The sequence below is a fragment of the Rhagoletis pomonella genome, unplaced genomic scaffold, assembly GCF_013731165.1.
Source record: "Rhagoletis pomonella isolate Grant_MI unplaced genomic scaffold, Rhpom_1.0 Rhpom_scaffold_00006, whole genome shotgun sequence".
Taxonomy (NCBI): Eukaryota; Metazoa; Arthropoda; class Insecta; order Diptera; family Tephritidae; genus Rhagoletis; species Rhagoletis pomonella.
Window position 1 is genome coordinate 53,293,685 of NW_023458560.1, and position 22,102 is coordinate 53,315,786.

Consider the following 22,102-nt stretch of genomic DNA (forward strand, 5'->3'; position numbering starts at 1 on the left):
AATGGAGTTTAATCTTTCACTTTATTTTCTTAGGTGCTTGTCGTCAAAAATTTAACTCCGACGAAGAAGTTTTTATTTCCGTTTCAAAGAAGCACTTCCAATATGCACACGACCGTCAAAAAAAAATTGGCAGCCTATCGGCAAAAAAGATAAAAAATAAATTCAGCTACTTTATAATATATATTAAACCCCTCTTATTTAATTGTTAAATTGTTAATAGATAGTTTGTTAATATTTATTTATCTGAAAATATCTTCACATATACAGTGCCGGGAAAAAATATTGGCACAAAGAATTTTTCGCCATGAATGCAAAGTTTTTTATTCTGATTTCTTCTCTAATAAAAATATAGCTAGTATGAAGTTCTACTTTCAAATCAGATTTTTTAGAAAAATTCTAAGTATGCAGTTTTATAGCCCATTTAATTTTAGTATAATAAAGTGCACGCTAGAATAGCTAGAAAACCTCTTTGTTTTTTGGAAATTTTTTATACGCAGTTTCTTCCATACAAGAAAAAAATGTCGCACATAATTTGCATGGAAGAAACTGCGTAAAAAACTTGCCAAAAATCAACGCGGTTTTCTGGCAACTTCAAGAGTGCACTATGTTATACTAAAATATAATAGGATATAAAACTCCATACTTAGAATTTTTCTCAAAAATCTGATTTGAAAGTACTAACTATATTTAAAAAAAATAATGTGCGAAAAGAAATTCAAGTAAAAAACTTTGCATACATTGCGAAAAATTCTCTATGCCAATACTTAGATCCGGCACTATAAATATTTATTAATTATAATTCCATTCAATAAAAGAACTACAATAATTTGAATTAATTAATTGCCTTTATTTTTAGCATTCAAAAACAGTAGATAAAGCAGTGTAAAAAAACGCTTTTTTAACGTAAATTAATCGTTTACGAGGCTCGTTTACAATTAAAAAACGGACGTAAAAATATTCGCATACGAATGCTTTTTCGATCCGTTTACGACTGTTCGTAGGCGATGCACAATTTAAAGCGAAAAAGTGCTCGAAAAAGAGTCGTAAACGGCTATCATAAACGATTTTTAATCCGGTTTTTCTTCGAGAAAATATCCAATTACGAGCTTGTTTACGATGATTTTGCTGGCTGGGAAGACAACGATACAACAAAAAATGCAGAATTATGAAAAAAACTTTTCAAATATGCGTAGTTTGTTTTCTTATTTTTATAACGAGACTCTAACAGTCAAAATATTCAGAATTCGATGATAAAAACATTACAAGGTAAATTCATTCTCTCATTTCGTCGGCCATGATTTTTTTCTGACGTTTGCCAACATTTTAAAATCATATAAAATTGAAAATAAAAAAATTAAATTGTTCACAATTGTTGTTGTTTGAGATTGAAAATGAGAATGTGTGTGTGAGTTTGAGTTTTGATTTTAAAATTATATTGTTGGCAAACGTCAGACTGCCTCTCAATGATTTTACCTTGTTATGTTTTTATCATGCAGAATTCTCTACATAGGGGTTTCGCCATATATAGGCTTTTGCCAACGATTTTCGAAACAACGAGGGTTTTCATGGCACTCGGCCACAATTTTGCTATATTGAATTTTTCGTTTTACCTAGCTTCGTTATATTGATGTTTCACTATATATCAAGTTTTCCCTTGTTCCATTTTCTATAAGCATCAAAATTCCAAAAAAAATAATATTTTCCTGTGCCTTTTTGGTCCACCCTAATGTTAATATGTACATATGTACTGGTACATATGAGTATGCTGTATCAAGTGTCTATTACTGGCTAGTCGCTTGTGCGGCGATTATGTTGTGTTGATTTGGTTTTAATGGCACACTTAAAAAAACAATACCAACAAAAAATTGCTGTTCTCTTTCAAAAATTGCATGCGCTTCTGTCATTTCAAACATGCATATGTACACATGTATGTACGTACATACCCTGCAAAAAATGGGACTAATCCGGGATGACTCCGGGAGTAATCGCAAAGGAGCATGCGACTAATACCACTTTTGATCTCTTTATATGGAATGAACTGATCGCTTTTGTTCGGGCATGTCCTATGAAGAGACTAATTGTTCACCTTTATACCCGAACGGGTATAAAAAGCGACTAGTCACTTTTAAAAAATAAAAATAAAAATTTTCGCCACCTGTGATTGGAACCGGGGTGCTCAGTTTTGTTAGGCGAATACTCTCTCTGTGTGCCAACGCCGCACATGATATTTCATTGACTAAGAGCGTACATATCATTAAATCGTTAATAGTACCCGTTAGAGATGAGTTGGGGACTAATTGATCTCCAATTATACCCACAAGGGATGAGTCGAGACTAATTGACCCCCATTAGTACCCGTATGAGACTAGTTGGGACTAATTAATGCCCAATTGTACCCGATTGAGAGTAATCTCGGAATACTCTCTTTAGAGATTAGTCGCACAATTTTTTGCAGGGTATATAGAATATCTGTATATACAGAGCTCTTTTAGTCCACGCCCGTCTGTAACTTTCAACTTCACTCTTCTTGCACTTTCGCCAGAAAATTTCGTGTTCACTAACTTGTTTTTTTTTAACTTTTACGTTTAATTTAATGTTGTACTACATATTCGAGTTTTTATTTTATAGTCTGCTCGAATAACGGTACCAAAGTTTTAATTACTCTTTCGCGGTTCCGACTCCAAGCCCCGGTCCCTACACGCTTGGCAACTCAGCCGACGAATTTTTGTTTGTTTTTTGTAAAGAAAATAACAAACAAAACGCAAGCATTCGTATTGCCTCTGCACAAAAATTTATCCAATCAACGGCGTATGGTTTTCAATTAATTTTAATTTCAGCACTGAACTTTTAACTCGCACTAGACTTCAACAAAAGCACAGAGCAAAAGAGAAAACATTTGAAAAAGTGGATATAAAAATTATTCGCACTCACAATAAATACATTTATTTCAATATAAATTTTTTCTGTAGACTCAAAACTCAAACGAAATCTTAAATATTTTTCGCTCTACAGCTGCAACACGAAGCAGATGCATTCCTTGCTGTTTGTCGTCCGTTGCTCAAATGCACTTTGTTTTACTCGCCAGCTAATGCGTTACTATTTTCCCTGTTGTGCTACCACTTCACTCACTCACTTAGGTCGGTGTTATGCAGACAAACTTTTGTTTGCCAAATTAAATGGCGGCTGCTTAGTTTGCTCGGAGGTGGTTATGTCGAGTTTGGCACAGGGTTGCACGTTCATTATGGTTTTCATGGCTATTGCCAACACGAAATGAGAATTTCAGATGTACATAACGCGCAAAATTTAAAATTTTTGTATATGACAACACCGAATTTGCTGCAGTTTGACCAAACAAAATTAGTTTGCTGTGAGAAGCTCGGAACACTTTGACGACTGCAACTTCACGACGTAACGACAGCGACATCATTTTGTCGACAAATGTCGCCTTGAAGCCAGCTTCTTAAACATTTTGAAGACCTCAGCGACATAGCAAATAGCTGATTTTAAAGTTTTACATTTTGGTATATTTATTTCACAAATTGTGTATTTTTATTTAAGTAAATAAGAACACCATGAACAATCAAGAATATGTGATTAATTTTGCGACAATTTAATTTTGCAGCACTACATCTACTCATTGTCGCCGGCAAAATTAGAAATAGATTTAATTTGGCGACGTCGACAATTGCAGTCCTGCAGCCAAGATGTCGTGCTGTCGTCAAAATAATTGTGTCCGTAAGAACGTGTGTATTTAAAATTTGACAGATGCTGCTTGTCGCTTGCTGTCGTCAAAGTGTTCCGAGCTAGAGTCGCCAAACTCGCTCTCTCCGAGTTTGCTGCAACAACAATTGCACGCAGTTCGCCAAACAAAATTTCTGCATAACACCGACCTTACCGCAGAACTCCACAGGCAAACATCGATGGCCTACCAACTGTCATTTTGACGAGCAATGTGATTGCAAATTTTTGTATGTGGGCACTTTGATGTCTTGAAATAAGCATTTGCCGCATGACGCCACCAGACAACATTCTCTCAATTTCGGTGTTTAAAAACATTTAAATCTTTAAAAAACTTGCTGAATAATTTCCTAAAACGAAATCATAAATAATCCAATAAGGAACAGACTTTTATTTTGATTTAATATAAAAATTTCATCGATGTTACCACCAGCACGCTTTCTTTCAAATGAAAATATGGCTGTCAAACTATCGAATTGCCTGCAATAGATGTCAAGCAATAAGCGCTGACATATATTGCAGCACATGAGAAATAGGCGGTCTCCATTGGAAATATATTTTGTGACATAGTTTTCACGACATCAGTGTTTTCCTGTGGAGACAGGGCCTTACACGTTTGTAAAACAAATGGTCGTCGGCGTTGGACGGATGCCTGGCCAGCCCGCTCAACATACTCGCATACAATAATTGCTTTGCTTTGCTTTCTTGCACACTTTCCGCCGCTCTGCGCAGACCTTTTGCACCAACAACTTCGTAAACGTTGTATACTTAACTCAACACCAATCTACGTACGCGTACCAAGCCAAAGTGTTTGTATAAACAATGCAAAAACAAATATGCACATGAGTATAAATATATGTATATGTATATACATTGCTATTGGAAATTGTGTTGTTGGCCATGCTTAGTATAGTACTCAAAAATTTAGCGCTCGGAGAGACCGTTTATGCCCTGGAAATACTTCGGAGTTACCATATTTTTTAATTTCTTTATTTGTTGTGTAAACATCTATGTACGGCTTGGAAAAGCCTTGGGGGCCTCAGTTACGTCCATAAATAGGTTAGGCTAGGTTACGTTAGGTTAAGCATTAAATGAAATTCATTTAATTTTATTCATTTTGTTGGGACCAGTTCCCGACTTTTTTATAACCACGTCAGTATTAGTTTCGAACTACCCGGAAATGATCCCGAAGTAGTATCAAAATTGTCCTAAAGTTGATCTGAAAAAGTCGTAACCTTGTGCGAAACTAACTCGAACAAGTCTTAAAACGGTCCCTTACTAGCCCCAAAATGATCCAAAACTAGTCCCGGCACGTTCCTGAAATAGTCCTGAACAAGGTCCAAAATAGTCCTAAAATAGTAGTGAACTATCCACAAAGGGCCCTGAACGAGTTCCGAAATGAACCCGAACTAGTCCCGAAATAATCCGGAAATAGTCCCGAAATGCTCACGAAATAGTCCTAACCAGGTCCCGAAACGGTCTGAACTAGTCCCGAAATGGTCGTTAAATAGTCTTGAACAGGTCATGAAACTCCTGAAAAAGTTGTGAACTCGTCTCAAAATTATCTCGAACAAGTCTTGAAACGGTCCCGAAATGCTCCCTCAATAGTCCCAAAATGATTCCGAACTAGGCTCAAAATGATCCTGAATTAGTCACAAAATGAGGCCGAATTGTTCCTGAAATAGTCCGGAATCAGTCTTAAAATGGTCCAGAAGAAGTCTCCAAAATAGTCGTGAACTAGTCCCAAAATAATTCGAGGCAGGTCCGGAAATGATCCCGAACTAGTCCCAAAAATGATTCCGAACAAGTTCTGAAATAGGTCTGAACAGGTTCCGAAATGATGCCGAACTCGTCCGGGAATGGTCCTAAACTAGTCGTTTTCTAGTCCGAGACGGTCCTGAAATAGCCCTGAACTAGTCAAGAAATGTTCAGTTGTACACACACGAAGAAATTACAGATTTTCTTCTAGATTACACAAGAAACAGTTACAAAAACTCAGCTGGGTTAACCCAAGTTTTACCCAGCGCTAAGACGTTTACACATCAAAAACTTCTCTAGCATTTTCGGATAATGATACTGACATTGCGCGAAACTAAAGGACCAATAGAGAGATTAGATAAAATTACTTTGAAGAAGTTCTTCTAAGGATGGGATTGGTTAGCTCAGATTTGAACTCAAAGTGAGCCCAGCGAACAGTGGATGGTAAACTTGTCGGCCAGTAAGACTTTCCTGCTTGTGGGTGAAATTTTTGCATTTTTTAGGTTCGATTTCCGATCAAAAATTAAACGGTTTGCATTAAGCTTTGGATACGTCGCCCTGAGCTTGTCCGGCTTATCTCTTCCGGCAGATATCCGCAACAAATATTTTAAGTTATTGGTTTGAGATTGGAGTTGTTGAAGGCCCCTTCTATATCCAAGAATACTGCAAGACATTATATTCTGATTTATGTCGTCTCTACATTATTTCTTTTGCTATACTCCTACTGAGCAGTTTGTAGTGGAATATATATTCTTTTTGCGTTGCAAAATGCTGCAAAGGGCTCCTTTGAGCTAACGTTGAAGAGTTCGCTGAAAACTCCAAAAGCATTTTGTACGACGAGATACGTCGACGACGATTATGAACCAAAACTGATATTTTGAGTGATTTTAAAAGCTTTTCGGGATCCGGGATTACTTCGGAATCATTTAGGGACCGTTTTGGTACCTGTTCAAGACTATTTAAGGGCAATTTTGAGACTATTTAATAGGGTCCATTTTGTGACCGCTTCAAGATTTTTTCGATATCATTTCGGGAGAAGTCCACGACTTTTTCGACAATTTCGAGCCTTGTTCAGGATTATTTAGGACCATTTCAGGACTTGCCCACGCCTATTTCAGGGCAAGTTCGGGTTCATTTCGAGACTAGTTCAGGACTATGCCAAGAACATTTTCCGGACTGTTTCGGTATTATTTTGCGGCTAGTTTAGGAGAAATTAGGGACTAGTAAGGGACATTTTCAAGACTTGCTCGAGATCATTTTGGGACAAGTTCATGACTTTTTAGAACCACTTTAGGACTACTTTAATCCAATTTTGGGTCTAGTTCGGGATAATTTCACGGTAGTACGAAACAGTCACCAATAGATCCTGAAATAGTTCGCAATGCATTAAAATGTCCAAGTTATACATACTTAGTTGGTAAATGACTATAAATGGCCATCAAGTAAAGGTGCAGGGATGGTATTTTCAGGGGCAGTAGCCTAAGGTTCTAGCTTTAAGTTAAGCCTAAGTGGAAGGTTCTACCACATTTTTACTCTTTGCTCGAGCTTCTCAAATATTGAAAAAAACCTGATTTTTTGACACTTTGACCACGATTTTCTCAAAATCTGTACGTGATGGAATCTTTATAATTACGGATTCGTAATCAGCTCAAAAAAGTCTATCAAAAACAGATTTAACATTTGCCGCACCAAAATCAGTGTTGCCCTGCAGAACAGCAAATTTTTTCTTTCACTAAATTAGAAGAATAACTTCTAACGGTGATGATTGATATAAGGAATCGAAAGCTACACTTAAAGCTCCAATACATGTAGTTAAAAATTGATAGTCCCTTTGTCGCATACAGCGCATTGGCGATAACGTCAAGCGGTTTTAACGCAGGCCAGTGTTTACGTAATTGCGAGTGCACTCCATTTTGTTTTTAATTTTTTTATTTTTTTTATTTATAACGTTCAACCACGATATATTAAAAAATAGTAATTTATTAATATGGCAACTTTGTCAAGTAATGGAAGTACGGTTTTACATTTTGGAAGCCACTGTTACTCTTTCCAATGCAACCACTTTTTTCTGTTAAAATAAATTTCTTTTAAATATTTGTACTGTAATTGACTTATGATAAGTAATCAAACTAAAATCAATCTTTTTCTTATTAAGTATAAATACACACCTTTGAAGCAAGTCCATTTTAAACTTCTGCTAGCATTTATTTTGATTTCCGGTCAATGCTACAGTGGCTCCCTAACGGTATTTAATGCAATGGTGCCAACTAAAACTGTATTGAGTTATCAGATTTGGCAGCACTGTGAATAAGAGAACAAGAGAAGGAATTGTATACGCATACCGAGTGTGTAGCCTACATAATGTAGGTGTATGTGTGCACCTTTAATACTTTTGTCTACATTTCTTATTTGTTTTCATAATGGCCAGAGCTTCTTAACATAAGTACATATGTGCATACTTATGGAAATACATAAATACCTTTGTGATTGCATGCCAGCAAGCGTTTGTGAGTTTTTAATTTTTTTTTAGAGGAAACCAGTTTTGAGTTAAAAGAAAAGTCCTGTTTTAGGCAGAGAATGTAGAGAGATTGAGTAGCACACACTACCCTGCAAAAAATGGGACTAATCCGGGATGACTCCGGGAGCAATCGCAAAGGAGCATGCGACTAATACCACTTTTGATCTCTTTATATGGAATGAACTGATCGCTTTTGTTCGAGCATGTCCTATGAAGAGACTAATTGTTCACCTTTATACCCGAACGGGTATAAAAAGCGACTATTCACTTTTAAAAAATAAAAATTAAAATTTTGCGCCAGCTGAGATTCGAACCGCAGTGCTCCGTTTTGTTAGCCGAATACTCTCTCTGTGTGCCAACGCCGCACATGAAATTTCATTGGCTGAGTGCGTACATATCATTAAATCGTTAATAGTACCCGTTAGAGATGAGTTGGGGACTAATTGATCTCCAGTTATACCCATAAGGGATGAGTCGAGACTAATTGACCTCCATTAGTACCCGTATGAGACTAGTTGGGACTAATTAATGCCCAATTGTACCCGATTGAGAGTAATCTCGGAATACTCTCTTTAGAGATTAGTCGCACAATTTTTTGCAGGGTATAGTTATAACTTGTATAGATATATGCACATTAGGGTGGTCCAAAACAAGTAAAGTCGGAGCTTTTATGCTCTCACTCCCTAGGATTGTTCTATATAGAAAAAATATACTCCTATTTTTTTAATTTGAAATCAAAAAATATTTAGAGGTCGCTCAAAGCGTTCAAAGTTTTCCATGTATTTTTTTCGTAGAAATGGTATCGAATTCTTGAAAATCAATATTTTCATTCGGAAAACATTGGTTCCCTTCAGAAGACTTCCAATAACAATACCCAATTGTTTATTTAACCAATTTTTAATACTTAAGTCTTTTTATTTATCCCCCATTGCATTTTCTGGCATTTTCTGTGGGTTTTGGCGGACCTATAAAATATTGTTAAATAAATAGTTGGGTATTATTATTGGGAATCTCCTGAAGAGAAACAAGGTTTTCCAAATGAATTATATTGCTTTTCAAGAATTCTATACCATTTCTTCGAAAAGTGGTTTTTCCTCATATAAAATACATGGGAAACTTTGAGCGACCTCTAAATATTTTTTTTATTTCAAACAAAAAAATTGAGGTATATTTTTTCGATATAGAACAATCCTAGGGAGTGAGAGCATAAAAATTCCGATTTTACTTTATGACATGCATTTTTGGACCACCCTAATGCACATACATACATATGTATTTTCTTATAAATTCAAATACTAACTTTCTTTCAAAGTGTCTCCCACACTTTGTTCCCGCTTCATAAAATCTAACCATCGACGTAAACAAACTTTCAACCGAAATTCTGTGATTCAACTTGGCCGGCTATTCAAAGCACTTTAATGCTCCTATCAGCAGAGAACTTATAAGCACTCATAATAACTTGTTATAAACTCCCTGCTTTGAGCTGCGCAACAGGTAGTCAGTCAGTCAACAAATGCTGCTGCAAGAGCAAAGACTTAGCTCTACTCAACTCAACTCAAAGTAAAAGTCACTGAAGTGTACTGGCGCTTGACATACTATTTGTCAGTTGCCTGACTACATACATTAACCAAAACGTATATACAATAGCATTAAAAAATCGTAAGTATGTATATGTGAATGCCCATACATATTTATGTAGAGAAGTAAAAATATATGTACTATCACTTGGCCGCTAAAGGCAATAGACCGACTACGTTTACTGACACTTGAAAATTGATACCCATGTAGGGATGTTTATAGACATAAATGTTAACCGACATGAATTGCCTGCTAACCGATTGTATTGCCTGAGTATCATTGTTGGTAGTACTTGGTACAACAATCAAGTAGATATCTACCCTGTAGGTAAAGATCGCACGCGTGAAATAAATTTTTGTTTCACACAAATATGCCCAGACAATGATAATGTCCTATCACTCAAAAAGGTAGTTAAAAAATACTTCACAGAACCGGAACTTTTAATGTGGATGTACATAACCATTATTATTTATGAGCCCAATTCTAACCCATGGCGACCTAGTAAGCAAACAATGCAAAGTCAGCCAGCCCAGAAGCTTACAAAAGCGGCTCAAACGAGGGTAACGGGAGTGCTGAAATCCTGCCCTTCAGAAACGCTGATGGATATTCTTTTTAAAATATCCATTGATCTATCCCAAAGGAAACCGCGTTGTACTCAGCAGTGTGACTTAAAGAGCCTGATTTGTGGAGAAAGGAGCCCATCGGGGCGTAGATCAGTTCTAAATACGTATATATGTATGTGCGGTACCCATCCAGAAGCGAATGGATAAGAGCCCAAGTTTCTGAAAAGGAAGTTATTTGCATCTTCTCTAAAGGAGTACAGAATGGACTGCGATATAGGCATATGAGTAGTAGATATTTAGCCTGTAGGATACTAAAGAATAACGCTACCAGGGAAGCTCGAGATAGAAATGTTTCGATGTTAATGCGAGGGCGAAATAATTGACCTAGCCAGGAGCAACGCGTGTTCACAATAGTTTGACTAAACTTTCGTAGACAATGCACAAATTGAGGAGTTAGAATAAATGTCCATTGTACAAGTGAAGTCCAATAGAATGGCGCTACCAAGAGCTAACTTAATGCTGAAGGGCAACTAGGAAAGAACTAAAGCCAGCCAGCCAATCGACCATAGCCCAGAACTTGTTCCGTCCGACTGGTAATTTTTAGGTCTCGACCTAACTCTTTTACTGGTGAGCTGATGCTATAAAGGAGACTCATGAAAATAACTTAAAAAAGTAAAACTAAACGCTTTTAGATTTATTTTTGTAGATATATTTTAAAGAGCGTGTTTTTATGCAAGGTTAGGTAGAAATGGCTGGATAGTAAAATCCACACAGAGGCACATGTTTTCGTCCATAGTATTAAAGCAACTATTCATGACGAATCTGTGGGCACTACTTATATCATATACATATTATGATCCTGCAGAACCCGACTTTTGTTGCTTGCTCGAGGATTTGAGGAACGCCCCGCCAAAAAAGTTCAGACTTAAATTTGTCAGCGCTTGACAATCGCACACTATTTGCTCCACCGTTTCTTTTTCCATTTCACTTCTCACTTCCTGCAGTTATCACTACAGACCAAACCCACTTTAAGGGCGTGGTTAGCTAATAAATTGTGACCAGTTATGAGACTCACCAGAAGTCTAAAATCGTTCTTTAGGAGTTTAGTAATAGTCCTCTGGCATGAGCATCCACCTCGTTGGGAACACCTCTCATGCGCCTTCGAACAGATTTAAATCACTCTTTTTAAGAGCCTGTAGGCAAGTAGGAATTTATAGAATGACTGCAATGTTTAGTAGCACTCTAAACTCTAAAATTTTTAGCTCACTTCTGCATTCCAGGACACTTTTTGAGGTCGTATATGATACTATGCATTTTATGGCTGCTTGGCTAAGTATATACATAGAAACTATGTGGATTGCTTTGAGCATTGCTGTAATTCAGAAGCTACGCCGTTTGCTTCAACGCCCTGACTTCCACCTGAAAGAGTTGTAGTAATTTGGCATTTTATTCCTAAATCATTGCAATGTACACCTGCTCCTATGTCTTCTGTATATTTTGAACCATCTTTGAACACTTTAATTCTACTGTCTGTCACTTGCAGACCCTTACGCCATCCATCCTTGCCAATCGTGACTGGAAAAATTTCCCCAAATTGCAGTTATGGGATGATATAATCTATGTAGCCGGCTAGGTGGTATGAAAACTAGCAATGAGCGTATGATCAACAATTGAACTGATCAGTAACTTTGAGCCGCATTGCAGTTTTCTGGACTATCTCAGAATTTGGTTGAAGAACGAACTACCAAATCGATACCAAAATCGATAGAAATTTCGATAAAAATATCGATAACCAAATCGATAAAAACATCGATTATTATATCGATAAGTTCCGAGAATACCAAAAAACTCTAAAATCCAGAAATAGTTCCCAGATTTAGTCTGTCTCTATCTATATTTTACGCACTGCAAACGATAAATAGAGTATACTTTAATTATATTGTCTTTCACTAAACTGAGCCCTCACCCAATACCGCTTAAAAATTAAGACAGGCTCTACCAATTGGACTCACCCGTAAAAAAAATTAGTTAATGAACACCGCGAATAAAATATGGTTTCACCACTGGGTGTACTCCAGTGTTGGAAAAGTAGGATCCAAACACGCGAATTTCCTATCGGGTACACTAGTCTATGTATATATTTGACGTGTAAAAGTTAAAAAAAGAAATTAAACAAAACATCAAACGATCGTTGAGTGTTAAAGTCGTTCTGTTTGTAGATACATACCCAACAAGCAAAATAATCTTAAAGAAAGTTTTTTTTAAGATTTCAATTATAAACATTAAGCTTACAGAACGTTGATTTTTTGTTTATAAAACGCTTGAAAGTAAGCGTAATATAATCGAAAAGGAACATTGGTTATAAGCGTAGAAATATAAACTTGTAATAAATGTTCAAAAGAAAGCTTTTTATAAGCGTAAAAGTGTAAACTTATAATAAAGGTTCAAAAAATTTTTTTATTAGCGTATGAATATAAACTTACTAAAAATTTTCAAAAGAAAGCTTTTTATAAACATTTTTATAACCCTTTATTTAAAGATATTTCAATAAAAACTCATACATAGATTGCTTAACATCTAGAAACTAAACGAAATGCGAATTTTCGGCAGACTCATCTACAGTCGCGAAAATATAAATAGGGAATAGACATTTTAGCATACAAATTCACAATAACACATACAAATTAAGCATAAAAAAGTTAATTATTACATCTTGTTGCGTGCTTTCAATTACTTGCGGTTATTGGCAAATTGGAAAAGCGACATCGATGCAGCTACATATATATTCCGCTTCATCACCGCCATTCTCATTGATGAACTTTTCTGAAAAAAATTTAATACATTTTTAATTGAATGTTAAACTAAGAAAGGATAAGGGGAACTCATCATTTGAAGACTCGAATGCTCCACCGATTAGCGCAGCGGGTCCTGGATTGGACTTCTTTTTACCACATCGGTTTTATTTAATTTTTTCTTTTAATAATATATTTTAAAAAACGTAAACACGTCACTTACGATTGAAAAAATTTTATATTTACTACTTCATGTCGTTGGCATTTACATTTCATTTATAAGTTTAAGTTATTTATAAACATTCGCTCTCAAAACTTATTAAAGGTTTATTTGAAAAAATTTTTAATAAGCTTAATATTAAAAATGCTTATTTAACGCTTATTATAGCAAACTTAATTTAAGTTATTTTTAAAAACGTTTACTGAAATGCTTGTTGGGTATGCACGTATGTAGGTATAAGTGTATGTGTGCGTACACAAAAGTCAGTAGAGAAGTGAAGTTTTGTTGTTTAAATACGACACCTTTAGTTATTGGCTGAGTTTGGCTCAAAACGCGCGCTGGTAGCGGGTAAATTTGTGAAAGTGAAAATTTTGGCATTTTTTTGAAATAACAAATTTATATAATATACCGAAAATAGGTAAATTGATTGGATTAAAAAAGTCAATTAAAAGAAATATAATTTCAATCAAGGCGAATTTATATAAGGTGGTGTTACTAGCTCAGCTGATTTTGTGTATGTGTTTCGCCGCACGGCTTCTGATATCAAATTGAAAAATTTTGTTTGAATTTCTACACACACTCTTACAGATTTTGACAGTTTATGCCGCCAAAGCAAAAACAAAATACATGTACATTTTTGTTTTTGTACTCCTGCTATCACCTTATATTAATTCGCCTTGATTTCAATTATGATCCTCTACGGCGGCTTACAAAACCATTGGTTCAGGTTGAAGTTTTGAAGTTGGTGAATCACTAACTGGATTTACTGCTTTGTTCGTTGTTTTTTTAATATTTGATTTAAAATGAGTGTTGTGAGTATTTAGTACGCAAGTTGGCTCGTTGTATTGGCAATGCGTTTGAGCCAGCCACTTAACCGCATAAACCAGTTTCTGCAAAATATACCCAATGTATCTGTGTATTTGTGCTTGCGTGCAGTGGTGATTCGTGCGTGAAGTTGAAAAGTGGAAGAAACATTTTTTGAAAATCTAGACAAAATGAAAAAAAAAATAAAAACACAAAAGAAAAAAGAAAAAAATACAAAGGAATACACACATACCTAAAAATTAAATGAAACTTAAAAATTTTAAAATTAAGAGAAAATGTTTAATTTGAAAAAGACAAAAAAATTATAAAAAAATAAAATAAGATCCTAAAAGTGTAATAAAAATAATTATTTTTTCTGTTTAAATCAATTAAATCTAAAACCAAAAAGAAAATTAAATTGAAAAATATAAATCATATAGAATAAAAAATGGGGAAAGATAAAATACGTTTCTAAACGTAATGAAATTAATTAAAATGTTAAAAAACCTAAAAAGAAAACCAAAATAAATAAAATAGGTTTCTAAATATTAAGTTAAATTAAAAAAATATTTTTTTTTTGTATGAAAATTAAATCCAATAATTAAAACGCAAATACATAAAACAAAAAAGAATGATAATAAAAAAACCCTGGACCTCTCGAATGGCACTGCAGTCAGTGTTGCCACGAACGAATTGTTTTCCTATCAAAACCTACCAAACATTTTTTTAATTATTTTATTTTTTTTCAATGTCAAGTCAGCCCATTCGTTGCCTTCACGCCCTACATGTGCCGGAACCCACCATATCGCGAACACAGACTTTGGCCGACTTTTTTAGATGCTTGGTCCAAGTACGCCTGCCACAGTACTCCCGCCGTCCATCTTTGATCTGTCGGTATACCATACTTGGGACTTTTCGTCAATTGTAGTTACTATCACTTCACAGCAGTCCCTTTCCTGAATTCTAACCTTGTAGGGTTTATATAAGGATAACTCGGAATAATCCAGGAGTGACTTGAGAACCTACAAATGACCCCACGATCTCCACTTTTCATGATGATCGTATTGGTCAGCTGTGGGGCTCCCCAGCAGGCCTCTTTTCCAACAGAGTACACAAAGAAGGAATGCATGTAATGATACCAAGGTGCACATAGTTCCTGTGATGACAACGCGGACACAAAAAAACTGGTGCCGAAAACAGCATTCTAACTCGTGTATGCCCCCGAAGCTTGCAAGTTATTGATGAACGAGGTATTCACCCAGTTTCTGACGGTAGCCTTGATGGACAATGTTGAGAGTGATATAACTGCTTGAGGTTGAGGAACACTTGGTCCGAGCCTCCTATTCAAGTGATCTAATGCCTCATTACCTAAAAGTCCAGGTGACCTAGCAACCGAAGTAAAACAAGTTCGTTTTGTTTACCACAACAATTTAGCCTAGACCTGCATTTCTGAGCTAGTTTACAAGGGGTTTAGGGATCAATGCCTATAGTGCAGCTTAGCTGTTACTACGACACGTAATCTCATAGACGAAGTCGAATACAAAGACAAAGACAAATACAAAGCGAAAAATGCTAATACGAAGAGTAAGACCTAAAACTGTATCGGACAGGCAAATACAAGATGGTGCAGGATAGCAAGGCATATTTGGCCTAGATTGGATAAGCGCCGACGTAATTACAGCTCTCACCGGGCACTGCCTGATGGAGCGCACACTATTAGAATGGGTATGCCGTCAAACGATTACTGCCGTAGTTGCTTGCGCTAGGACGGATACGAAGAATAATATGAAGACGAATGCAAAACTGAATACGAAATCAAAGGAAGGCTTAAACGAAGGCTAAGAGAGATTCGAATACGAAGTGTACACGAAGTCGATTATAAAGACAAAGACGAACTCAAAGACGGAAACGAATACAAACCAAAACGATCACGAAGACGAATGCGAAGACTACTAATAAGACGAATATAAAGCGAAAGATGAATATCATTATGAAGGTTAAAACGAATAGGAATACGAAGTTGAATACGAACACGAATGCAAAGATGATGACGAAAACGAAAACTAATACCGTTACGAAGGAAAATACGAATACATACGGATACAAATGGGATGACGCAAGCGAAAACGAGCACGAACATTAATACGAAAACGAATACGAAATTTGAAGACAAGTATGAATACAAAGGATAAGGTTTATATAAAAGTAATTAAAATTTCTGCAATACAAAATTCACTCGACTGAATCGAATAAAGTGCACAAGTGCACATTGTTATGTATACTATATATGTATGTATGTATGTAGATGTACTTACTACTACATAATGTATGCATGTGTTCAAGAACAAGTCTATAAATAATAATAATAATAAAAAATAACAGTGGTCAGTTTGGATGAATCATCGCCACCATCATCATTATCATCAGCACCGACGTCGCATCGCTGCCAATCAAAAGCAGACAATACAACTTACTAACCGGCCAACAAATTGGCTACTTACACATTGACTTACAAACCAGTTGCGGCATTCATTAAAAAAAAGAAACTTGTACAATAAGAAAGTTAAAATCAGTTTCCGTTAACAATGTGCGCATGTATGTTTAAGTATATGTATGTGCGTGTGTTTACTCTCCGGTGACAAACCACTCTACAACTTAATTTAATAAATATTGATTAGCGGCTCAGGTGCGAGTAAACAAATCGTAAAAGCTGTTTTCTATGCCAGTTTTTGCAGTGCCTAGTGGAAACAAATTCGAAATAATAACGAAATCTGCAAATCAACAGATACAGTAATAAAATAGATAAAGTAAATAATCAACACAATTGATAATAAAGTTAAACAAACGCCAAGTGTTAATAACTGGTGAAATCAGCGTATTCAATTACTTACATACATACATCACTCAACATGATTGGCATCGTACAGAACAACGATAGTTATAATGAAGCGTGACACCCTCGACAAAAAGAAAATTCTTAAAAATGAACCATTTTTCCGAATTTTCAAATTTGCACATTATTATACTAAAATACAATAAGCTACAAAAACCAGTAAGTTTTTAATGAATCTGAAAAAAATTTAAAATTTTGATGAAATTTTTTTAAATTTTCCTGGACTGTACACAAAGTTTTAAGTTTTGATTTACATGGTTTATGCTATAGAATCTGCTATATTTTTATAAAAAATTAAGGAAAAAATGTATCACATTCAACATTGTGATTATTGTAAAAAATAAAAGTGACCCTTCAATCAAAATTTTAAAATCTTATACCGAGAACAACGGAGTTACATGTCCCTTTTTGAAAAGCGCTAATTTGAATAATTGGAACTATTTTCCGATTCCCATGGTACTATATTTATCAAGATGGCAAAAATCGTATTTTTGCAAAAAATTTTTAATTTTAATGCGCATTCGGGTGGAATACCCATCCAGTAAAAACTTCTGTTTGGGAAGATTTTTTGTCTAAGGGGAAAAACCCCTAAAAATTGGCGCTGTGGTTTTTGGACTAAAGTTAACTCAGATATTATTGTCAATTTCGGCAGAATATTCCAAAAAATCGGCGTAAAAATTTTAGATCCTATTGTAGAGTTTAGCCGAATATCTATTCGCTAACAATGTTTGTTCAGCAACTTTCTTTTGTAGGTAGAGAAAGTCCACACGCTTCAGGTATCCTCGCACCTATGCGATTCTGTCGGTGCGAATCTGTTCCGACAAAAATTACAACAATGCCAACCATATTTTTAAAAGAGGAACATCACACGTACATATACGATTTTGCTGCAGCGTTTTATGCAATTATAAAAATGGTGTAAGAAAACAATACATGTTTTTTGTGGAAAAGTCAAGAATTAAATTTTTTGCTGAAAAAAAATTTTTGTTTTTTTTTTGTTTTTAAAATGACATCGCACAGATGTGTGCGTACTTGCATTTTCGAAATAATAAACTCTGTAGCATCAAAAACGGTGCGGATTTATTTTGAAGTTATAGCAAATGAGCAAATCTCACGAGTTGGTTTTTTTTTTAATGTCACACCATTTTCTCGGCAGAAAAAAACGCTAAAGCCTTTTTCTTGCATACATATATTCCAATGAATGGAGTTCCGGAAATATGTAAAATAAAAAATAAATAAAGTATTTGAACAATTTTAGCCTTAAAACGTTTATTTAGGCGAAAAGTACCGAAATTATTTCCTTTTTGGTTGTTTTTGTTTCCGACAGGGTGGGTGTATGAGGTATTTTGGAACCAATTTCCGTCATCCCTTGTCAAATTTGATTCGAAGACATCGTTGCAAAATATACTCAAATTACTTAATAACTTTGGCAAGTTTTCAAATAGAATGTTCATAATAGAAGCAATGGAGGTTGGCACCAAATACAACATATCTGTAAAGTTTCAACGTGTGCCACCAAATTAAAAAATGGCATCATGCAGAATATCTGTCGCAGCTATTTTGTAATTTTTGAAATTTTATGATTTTTTTTTAATTTCAATAATTTTAGATACTGCAAAGTGTTGAAATTAGACGGTGAAATTGTACTTGCTAGTGTGTCACCAAATGAAAAAAAAATACACTCGAAATTCATTCTTGAATTTTTATATACATGTAAAAAGTGATATATACATATGTGCATAAGAAATACTGTGTAAAAATCTCCAACGCCATTATTTAATTACTTTTAAATAGTATTACTTTTAAGTTATGGCGTGCGAGTAAACGGATTAGTTGGCTCAGTATGGTGCCTCCTCCTTTTTTGGAAGTTGGTTAAAAAGTACAAAATTTAGATGAACCTTTGTTGAATTTTTCTAAATTTTGTAAAAAGTGTGACCTTTATGAATTTGGTTAAAGAATAAACCATACACCTATGGGGGAAAAAAAAAAAAAAAAATTTCTTGTTATACTATAGTATATAGTATACTATAGAGATATGGATAATACATGATTAGTTCAGCACTATGGACATTCTGCATGAAGGCCTTTGAATATGGAGAGTTTTCTGAGGTCGCACGCCTATGAAAATAAGTCGCTATCGACGGATGCTCCTAAAGTTAATGGGTACAGGTCAAATTTAGGTGAAGATACGTCAGATTCATTAAAAACCGCGGCGGATTTCGTTTTGACAAAAAACCGGAAAACGGTTGTGCAAGCAATGAAGAGGAAGAAGAAAATTATTATGATGGACCCGCTTTCAGCGAACACATAAAAAAAGAAATTGTGAATATATTTACGAGGCCTAAAGAATAAGCTTGGTGAACTCAATGAAAACCAAATTTTTTTTATAGAAAATAAGAGATGGAACCCAGTGAAATAAGGATTTAAATCGAAAATAGCCTATCTCGCAGCAAACACTAACATTAATAAAAATAAGCGATTTTGTCTACTATTCTCTTATGTAACCAAACATGTTTATCTATTTTTAATATGTAAAAATAGAGTTCTGATATTATCCAAGGTTATTAGTTTTACATTCATTCTCTCCCAATGCAATTAATTCTAAATTTTCTACTTCTTACTAAAACCCGTTTATTTGCGCTGAAGCAGATGCAAATTTTTCATTCATTACGTCATTCAGTTTAGCGCAAAAGATTTTTTTTATATATTTTATGCCGTTTGCCTAATATATATATTTGTCTTTATACTCAATGCATTTTCAATTATTAGTTAAGATAAAACTTGCTTCAACTCTCCAATAAAAAAGAGAAAACGGAAATGTGAACGTTGAATTTTTCACACACCCCAAATAGCTCCAGCATGCATTTTCCAACGGCCTTTCCGCGCAAAAAAAAAATTACACCATAGTGGCGATTTCACAGCTCCCTTCAAAAAACAAAAAATAGTTGCAAAAAACACACCTCACTATTTATTGTTTTTTTTTTTTATCGTCACATTTACCTACAGCTTTGTGTTGTTAATGGCAGCTCGAATTGCATTGCCCACCAGACGACAATTTGTTTGCACTACTGCTTGTTTGTTGTTGTTTGTTTCTTTTTTTCATTTTCTTTATCAAGTCACATTCAACATTCAATTAATTTGCAAATGACTACGAAAATTGAGCAAACGAGAAGTGTCGCTTGCATTTTTTCGCGTATTAAATTTAATTAGATTATTGGCAATTTCGTGTGGAGTATCAGAAATTTAATGCTAATAACTTCGAGATTGCACTGGAAAATGATCTAAAAATTTAATTTAGAAACTAGGCAGAAATTAATTTTGGAAAATGAGCGCAAGTGATGACATAAAATGTGGCATACATAAATAATATGCATGTAATTAAAAAACTTCCCGTAAGAATAAATTTTTGATAAGGACTAGACAGATGCATTTTGTATTTTTTGAAGTGTATCAGAAATGCACAATGAAGTGCACAGAAATGGTTGCAACGGAAACAAGTGCTTCTGAAATGTATGCACATGGTATTAATTTAATAAAAATGTGCTAATAAGCGGTTTAAGAATAAGATTAAGATTAAGTCTAATTCAAGAATGAAAGTAAAAGTGAGTACGTACATAAATAGATGAGGAAAAGGATAAAGGCAAAGGTAAAAAAAAAAACTAAAACAAAGATGCGTAAATATAAAGGCAAAAATTAGGATCACAGTAAATTTAAACACTTTATGGCAAAGGTTAAGGGGAATATGTAAAAATAAAGATAAATGATAAATATTGTTATCCATATAATAATCGATATTATTTTCGATATAATAATCGATCTTGTTATCGATAATTTAATTGATTTTGGAATTGTTATACTATACCATGTGTTTTCAATATTGTTATCGAAATTGTTATCGATATAATAATCGGCACATGAATTGAGACCACATTACACGACATCACATAATACGATATTACATCATATGACATGACATGGCGCGACATGACATCACATGATATGACATCACATTACATTACTTCACATAAAAACACATCACATCGCCTCGCATCACCTGACATCACACCACATAATATCTTATCCTCATCTAGGTGAATATGTAGGTGGAGAAATAGATAAAAGCACAGATATGAAAGATAAAAAAGTTATATTAACTAACCTGTCATTTTATTTACAATTTTAAACCAATGCACAGTGGCCAATTTTTGGAAAACCTGGCCAAAAGTCTAAAAAAATTTGGTAAATTCGTATGCATAACCATCCACTATTGTCAAGAGGGCTCTACTGCGTACCGTTATGAGACAACAAGTCGATTCTCTTTAGGTATTTAGTGTAACAGGAGATCGAAGTGACTGATGTTAGCAATACGCTGTCAACTTTTCGTAAACTAGAGTTCGTCACCCCACCTGTTTAAAATGTGGAATTAAATAATTAAATTTGTACATAATCGTGTACCACAAGCTCAATAACAATATTAAAATAAAAATGTAATTAAGCCACAATAACATTGACAAATTAAATTTTGAAGCTTTAACGTTATAAATACGGGGAAAAAAAAGAATTTCACTTCAGTCGCGCGTGGCATCACCACACTACTTTTTTCGATTGCCCGAATATAACAGTTGTTGATGAAAACTGTCATTGAAAACTTCGCTATGAAGGAAATGTTCTACAGCTAAGTGATACATACAAATCGATTTATTTTTTTCACTGAGAATCAAATTTAAAATAAAATTTTATTTGTAATTTCTATGCAAAATTAAAAAAATAACAATTAGTTTTGTCTTGTTTTTTACAAATCCAAAGTAGCAATTATTTTTGATCTGCAGATAACAGTTATTTTTGTTTTTAATATTATATGTCTTAGAAAACATTTATTGAAGGCTTTTATTTATAAAAGTCTTCAATAGAAATCAGTCAGTGGCTTTTACTTTTAAAAGTCATCAATTTAAATCAGTCACCGACTTTTATTTTTTAAGTCATACATATAAAAGTCATTATCATTCTTCGCAGTTAAGAAGGTGTTGGAGAACAAAACTTTACCACTCATACAAATGATTTTATAAGTATGATATCAAAAATAAAAGTTAGTGACTGATTTATATTGATGATTTTTAAAAGTAAAAGTCATTGATTGATTTTTATTTATGACTTTTATATCTGTTATCTAAGACATATAATTTAAAATTAAAAAATAACTGTTATATGCAGATTATTTAGACAAAAATCAAAAAAAAA

The 22,102-nt window shown here is 34.4% G+C and overlaps 2 protein-coding genes and 1 long non-coding RNA gene across 3 annotated transcripts in view; 2 read left to right on the forward strand and 1 right to left on the reverse strand.

The window, feature by feature from the left end:
* The window catches only part of LOC118740943 (UDP-glucosyltransferase 2-like), a 515,118-nt gene that overhangs the window by 412,329 nt on the left and 80,687 nt on the right, over nt 1–22,102 (reverse strand). The gene's annotated exons all lie outside the window — the stretch shown is intronic.
* The window catches only part of LOC118741978 (protein grindelwald-like), a 65,484-nt gene that overhangs the window by 39,247 nt on the left and 4,135 nt on the right, over nt 1–22,102 (forward strand). The window lies entirely within an intron of this gene.
* On the forward strand, nt 14,566–16,513 carry LOC118740960. Its single transcript, XR_004993200.1, has 2 exons — nt 14,566–16,176; nt 16,354–16,513. It is a non-coding gene; the product is annotated as an uncharacterized LOC118740960 (long non-coding RNA).